Here is a 7,074-nt window from a genome sequence, read left to right on the forward strand (position 1 = left end):
AAAGCAAGCCATCAGCCAGTTGTTAGCTGAGAAGGTTTCCTGAGTGTTTCCTAATTGATTCTTGTAGGACTCAGAGAGTTTGGGGACTGAGACTTGGGAGAGAGTGAAGAAAGCCGAGGCAAGCGCTGCTCAGCTGAGGAAGAAAGCCGAGAAGGAAAGCAGAAAGCAACGATGAGGGCTTGAGCAAGAATCCACGAGGGACAGCAGAACAACCTGCAACGCTTCCTCGGAGGTGGCACCAAAGGCAACAGTCAGTATGGTCAAGATTTCAGGTACGGCCATGCTTTCCCTTTCGTGGACAATGGAGAGGAAAGAAGGAAGCTGGAAGGGAAGGGCTTGTGCTGCATTAGAAGCAAAGAGGGCTTCACCCGTGCAGGACTTGATGTATGTCAAGAGCTGGAGACGCTGCGTTCCTTCAGGGTGCTTCAGCTCGATCCCTGTTTCAACGTATTGATTACTAGCTGACCTTATAGCATGTCTTTAGTCATTGTTAGTATCCTACCTACTTAATTTTGTGTTGAAATGTATTTTAGTTGCATTTTGCATCTCTTCGTTTCAAATAAAAGCGAACCAAACTTTCTAAAACTGGTGCTGCCTCTTTCAGTAGCTGCTCAAAACGTGCCTGGCTTGGGCTGGCCATTGCAGGGTGATGAAGCGGTCGGCTTCAGGTCCCTCCCTGGAAATGCAGTTGCTTTTCCCCGTTTCCCTGTTGGTGTTCCGTACCTGTGGCCTTTCAGCCCACCTGGAACTGCTAGCGACAGACTGTGAGCATCCCCTTGCTCTGAGAGGGCTGAGAAGAAACCAAGGGAGAGGAAGCAGCGCGGGAGGAAGAAGGGTGTCCTTACGCTCAGCTCCTTGAGCTTGTCTGTCTTCCCGGCTGGCTCTTTCAGCCTTCTGATGCACCGTGTGTTGCTGTTTGCCCTGGGAAGCCCAGCTGCAGTGTGGAGGAGGAGAGGGCAGCGGGAGGGCTGCAGGTGAACGCACCTCAGGCCCAGAGCTGAGCCGTGAGCCGGGAGGGCCCTGAGCCGTGCTGCGCTGCTTCAGCTCCAATGGCTTCAAGCGCATGATGGGCAGCACCGCGTGTTTAGTGCCAGGGTGCTGCGAGAGCACGTTGCTGAGCCAGATCCCAACGTGGAGATGAACAGGGAAGCAGAAAACAGATGCTCTGCTGGAATTCAGAATAAAGGGGGGATAAGAGGGGGATAGGTAAAGGTAGTTTACAGAAATGATTTAGTTAGAATAACAAGGAATGGAGACAGTGGGTCTGGGAGAGCAGGAAGGAAGGGATTAGAGGTTGTAAATATCAGAAGAGGAGTTGCATCTCCCTGACAAGATGGGCGATAACAAGAGGGGGTCTGCATGATAAAGAATGTGTATTAGAATTAAGGGATGCATGTTAGAATTACGGGAAATCATTGACTATGCATGAGGTGTACCTATATCTGTATCACGGTTTTACAAGTTGGTGTGCAAGTTTGGAGGAGCTATCCCCCTTGCACCCAGCGCTGGAATAAAACATACCTGCTTTATAACCCATCTCTGGATTATAGAGTTTGATTCCGCAAGTCAGAGAGGCTGGATGCCAGGAGTGTCTGGTGGCCATTTTCAATTGGCACCTTGGCGTCTTCCTCCTTCCACCAGCCTGCACAGTGGACTCGGTAAAATGAGCCACAAGGCACTGCCTCCTGCTGCCTGCATGGCAGCAAGCAGCACTGCTGGAGGTGAAAGAGAGGATTGTTGAGCTGTGTGCAGCAAAGGACCTGGATGTGAAGGAGGGAAACCAAAGATTAATGAGTGGTCATTGCATCTCAGGTGTGGGTCTGGGCTCAGCCTGTGCAGCAGCACTTCAGGGCTGGGGCCAAGCCCGGTGCCCGGGGCTGTGCTGCCTGCAGGGGGCTGAGGGGCTGTGGAGCTGGGGCAGCCGCTGTGGGTGCAGCACATGGGCATGGGGGAGGGCCGGCATCAGGGAGGGTGTTGGGCCTGAGCCCAAATCGTGTTGGTCACAGCACAGGGGCTGCAGGGGATGCCAGGAGCGCAGAGCAGGGAGGGCTGGGCTGTGTGCAGGACACGGCATGAAATCTTCCCTTGGCAGCTGCTGAGCTTTTCCCCCAAGGCTTCAGACTCAGATGATGAGGTTCTGCAGTAAAGCCAGCCAGGCCATCCTGATCCTGCAGGGTTAGGAAAGGGCACAGCAGAGCAGTCAGTGAAGAGCACAAGGCAGTGAAGCGCAGCACGAGCCATTGATTGCCTGCACAGATGATCTTCTGCAGCCACCTCCATTGAGATCTGCATCCTGAGTGTGGATGGAAAGTGAAGGGAAAGGAGGAGCAAGGGATGGAGGGGCAGGAAGCGCTTCGTGCTGGCTGGAGCAGTTCCGGGCCATGGCGGCGTGGCGGCGCCAGGAAGGTGATCGGAGCTGGGAGGAGTGGGCTGTGCATTGCCAACGGGGTCGGGCCGCGGTGCGGGGCATGGAGGGATGTCGGGGGAGGAGCTGGCGGTGCTGCGGCACGCAGAGGCAATGCGTGCGGTGCCAGCGAGTGCGTGGAGCTGAATGAAGGTGTGTAACATGTCCTTGCTCTGGCTGTCAGTGAGCGGGATGAGTTGGGGCTTCAGTTCTGTGCTGGTGTTTGTTGCTGGGACCGGATGCCTGAGCAGAATGGGGGCAGCGAGAGGGTGGTTGGACAAGTGGCAGCATCAGGAGCATGGTCCGGTTCTGCTGTGCTGATGGTGCTGTACGGCTGTGGGTCCCCACTGAGGGTCGGTGAGGCAGCGTGGCCCCGTGTGTGTTTCAGCACAGTGTGCGGACGTGGGATGTAATCAGAGTGACTGGAATGCGAACTGAGTCGGAGGTATTACAAGGAGAGGCTCTGGATTTGAACATGGAGAGCAGAGCTGGTGTGTCCCAGCAGGCTGGCGTAGTCAGGTACCCTTTGGAGCCTGCTGTTGTTGGCGCTGAGCTCAGGAGCCCCATCAACGTGGTGCTGCATGCTGCGTATAGCAGCGCCAAGAGATTCCCTTGTCAAAGAAGGGGGAGGATGAAGGTGGCCGAGGGCCCTTTGCTCAGGGCCGGCTCCTCTGTGCCCTCTTGCTGGCCGGAGAGAAGGGCTGCTCGCTGGGCACAGGCAGTTCCTTCTGGCTCCCGTGCCGTGCCCTGTCCTCCAGCCCCCTCCTCATGCCCTGTGGAATGCCAGTGCCAGCAGTGCCAGCAGTGCGGCTGCCATGTTAGAACCCTGGCCATGTCACCTTGGTCACCTTGGTCACCGCTGCCCCACGCAACGCACTCGCCTCTTAGAGCTCCGGCCGTTGACAGCCATGTTGGGAACCAAGAGAGCGAGGCTGGAGGATTCCCAGGATTTAGGTGGGAAGATGGAGCCGGGGACCGCAGGGTCGAAGAGGAGGAGGAGGGGGCCCGCCATGACCATCAGGCAGCAGACAGGCAAGAGAGCCCGTTCCCATCGCGCCTGGACCAGCCGTGTGACCCCCTCCGTGGAGCCCATGGAGGTGGATCAACCTCCTGATGAACCCATGGAGGTGGATCCACCTCCTGATGAGCCCATGGAGGTGGATCCGCCCACGACACAGCTGGCCTGGCACCACACCACCGTGCCAGGCCCCACATCCTTACCATCTCAGCTCCGCCATTGCTGGTCCAGGCGCTGGGCTCCATACCGTCTGCGTGGCCCTCGCCCCCAGCATTAGCCGTGTGGCTTCATTTAACATCATCTCCTCCTTTGAGACCTCTGAGGGCCCCTGGATCCATCTTAACCCTATTTTTATTGTTCTACACATTGTACTACAATTTTAGTGTTAAGTTTAGTTGCACTGTTAGGAGTAGGTTATTGTTAGTGTTTTTTAATTAGGAGTAGGTTATTGTTCATGTTTTAGTGTTAGCAGATGATTGTTCCTGTTTTAGAGTTAGGTATAGGTTATTGTTCATGTTTTATTGTTAGGTCTAGGTTTCTGTTCCTGCTTTAGAGTTAGGCGTAGGTTACTGTTCCTACTTAGAGTTAGGTGGGGTCCTACCAGCAACTGGCAGCAAACAGTGCTCACTCGGTAAGCACACGTCTGCTTTCTCACCCAATGACATGAGTACTGCTCCATGAGTGGGGAGGTCTGTGACATCTCTGAGGGATGGGATTTGCATCTTGTGACTTTTCTGTTGCAGATTGTCGAGCTACAGAGCGTGAGTGGCTGTGAAATGCAATTGGGCTTCATGGAAACAGTCCGGAGCTGTGTCTGGAGCTTCCTGCGTGGCCATTGTAAGGTAGGTGTGCCTTACTGTAAACGTGCTCTGAAGCAGTGTTGGTTAAGCACAGCTCACTCCTCTGTCTTCAACAGATCAGCTTTCTTCACGCTTTATTTCTGTGGCTGGCGTTGTAGAGCACAGCAGCAGCAAGACAGCAAACACATCCACAACCAGGTACGTGAACATGGGAAACTTTAATTCTGTGAATAATACTGGTATTAATATTAATAAGGCAGTGGTCACGCATGTGTAATGGAGCTCAGGGATAGGTTTATTCTTGTCTGTTAAGCTCTTCCCTTCTTTGACATCCACCCGTCCTCTCTTGCTTATCTTCCCCCCACCTGCAAGTGCAGCAGTACTGAAGGCTGAGGGGTCTTTTCCTAGGCAGGTGGACAAAGGCAACTGAAATGCAACTTTGATGTCCCTCTTTGTTCGCGAGTCAGTAGGCCCTGGATATCATCCCAGCAACTCTCTAAGTCAGCCTGGAAATGTTTGCTAGCAGGAAGTAACCCCATTGCAGTGCCTGACACTAACGATGCCATTTTTCCCCCCCTCACAGCAGGCAGCCTCTGTGAGAGCAGTGGAGCAGCAGCTGTCTGCTCTATGGCTGCTGAACTGCATTTCTCATCACCTGAGATCCCTGAGCCCACCCTAATGGAGAACGTGCTGCGCTATGGACTCTTGTTTGGAGCCCTTTTCCAGCTCCTGTGTGTGCTGGCCATCATCCTGCCAGTTTCCAAGTCCCCAAAGGCAGTAAGTAGCGCTGTGTGAGATTAATAGGAATGCTCAGGCAGTCAGCTGGGAGGGAACTGTCTGTAGCTGTTGCCTATGGCAGTGTGCCCCGGCACTGCTGAGAGTGCCGCACTTGGTTCTGTCCTTCCTTCTGCACGCCAGCAGCCTTGAGGTGCCAGCTCATCCTATCCTGCAGCTGCTGCTGAGCCCTGTGAGCTGCCAGGCAGAGGGTCCACCCTCCCAGCATGGACCGCCTTGCAAGAGAGGACTTTAGGCTCTGGTTTGCATGGGTTTTTTGGGAACTAGACAAAGGTGGAGTTTCTAATGTGCCCTGAGGTCAGGAAGGCAATTTCCAGTGCTGGCCCCCAAAGCTGCTCGGTCAGGTGACTTGAGCTCTCAAAGCAGCTGTCAGCCAGTTGTTAGAAAGCTCCCTAACTGTTTCCCAATTGCTTCTTGTAGGACTTAGGGGGTTTTGAGTCTCAGACTTGAGAGACGGTGAAGAAACCCAAGGCAAGTGCTGCTCAGATGAGCAAGAAAGCCAAGAAAGAAAGCAAAAAGAAGCGATAAGGGCTTGAGCAGGAAGGCACAAAGGACAGCAGAATCGCCTGGAATGCTTCCTCTGAGGTGCACCAAAGGACACACACTGCGTGGTCTTGTTTTCAGGCATGGCCGTGCTTTCCCTTTTGTGGACTGCGAAGAGGAACTAAGGAAACTTTAGTCATTACCAGTATCCCAATTATTTGATTTCATATTGAAATGTATTTTGGATGCATTTAGCATCTCTTTGTTGCAAATTAAAGCAAAACAAACATATGAATAGTGGTGCTGCCTCTTTCATTAGCAGCTCAAAACGCGCCTGGCTAGGGCTGGCAATCACAGAGCCATGAAGTGGTCGGCTTCACGTCCCTCCCTGGAAATGGAGCTGCTTGTCCCACGTTTCCGTGTTGGTGTTCCCAACTGGTGGCCTTTCAGCCCATCTGGAACTGCTGGCGATGGACTGTGAGCATCCCCTGTTCTCCAAGGGCCGAGAGAAACAAAAGTGGCATGGGAGGAAGAAAGGTGTCCCTGCGCCTTGAGCTTGTCTCTCTTCTGTACTTCTGTAGATACTGTATATCTAGTGCTTGTTCTTTGAGAATGATGACCTCTTTGTTAGGTGTGGGGTTTCTGGCCCTCATTTGTCCTATTAATGTGATAGAACTGACAAGCTTGTTTGTGTTTAGGTTGTTTATATGCTCTATTTCTTATTTTCTCCGTATATGCACTGTCCCCATGATTTCCTGTGCATGTGATTAATTCACATGACAATAAACAAAAGAGACACTCTCCATTTCTTAGGAATGATGCTTAGGTTCAGGTACAGATGAGCTTCTTTGTTTTAGAGGCTTCAGGCTTTGGAGACTACCTTGGTTCGAACAGCAGAAGGCATCAGTGTTCACTTCTCAGCAGCACCAATCTACAAACCTGAGTAATAGCTGCTTGTTGCTCTGTTTCTGCAGAGCCTCGCTGCTCCCCGTGCACTGATTACAGCCTTTGGAAAGGCAGCCAACTCACTTTCCTTGGGAAACCACACAGATGTGAACTATAATAGCCCAGTGACTTTAGAGATGATTGAACAGGACTCTTTGATTAAAGGATACTGTCAGATGCATGTCTGCCCCTCTATTATCTGGTGCTCTGTGTTGGGAGCTTGAAGCTAGCAGATCTTGCTCTGGCATTTTCTGTGTGTCCTTTTCCAGTTGGCAAGCTCTGACTGCTAGAACCCAAGATGCTAAAGCAATATTTAGACTCAAATGCATTTAATGAAAATAGGCAATCTGTGTGTGTGCGCTTTCTCCAATGAGACTGGTGCTGTTCCCTCGTGTCTTTACCAGATAACTAGACTTTATTTCCCATGGCTGAAATATGATCTGTCATCTGCCTGAAGGAAACAAACTTTATAGCTTAGGATTCCTTGTTAGTCCAGGTGAAAAGAGCTTTGCCTTCAGTGCCCTGCCTGGATTTTGGTCTTGGTGTAAAGGCTCTGAATGTAACATTCTGACTGCTGTTTTGAGGCTTACCTTTTGTCTCACACATGATAAGGAAGAAAATTTGGCAGA

At 52.2% G+C, this 7,074-nt stretch overlaps 1 pseudogene; it reads left to right on the plus strand.

Moving 5' to 3' along the window:
• The first annotated feature begins 4,849 nt into the window (after nt 1–4,849).
• Nucleotides 4,850–5,545, plus strand: LOC146754513 (protein MANBAL-like; annotated as a pseudogene).
• Nucleotides 5,546–7,074: the final 1,529 nt, after the last annotated feature.

Source organism: Coturnix japonica, chromosome W (assembly GCF_054131305.1).
Source record: "Coturnix japonica strain WE chromosome W, WE-NBRP24, whole genome shotgun sequence".
NCBI lineage: Eukaryota > Metazoa > Chordata > Aves > Galliformes > Phasianidae > Coturnix > Coturnix japonica.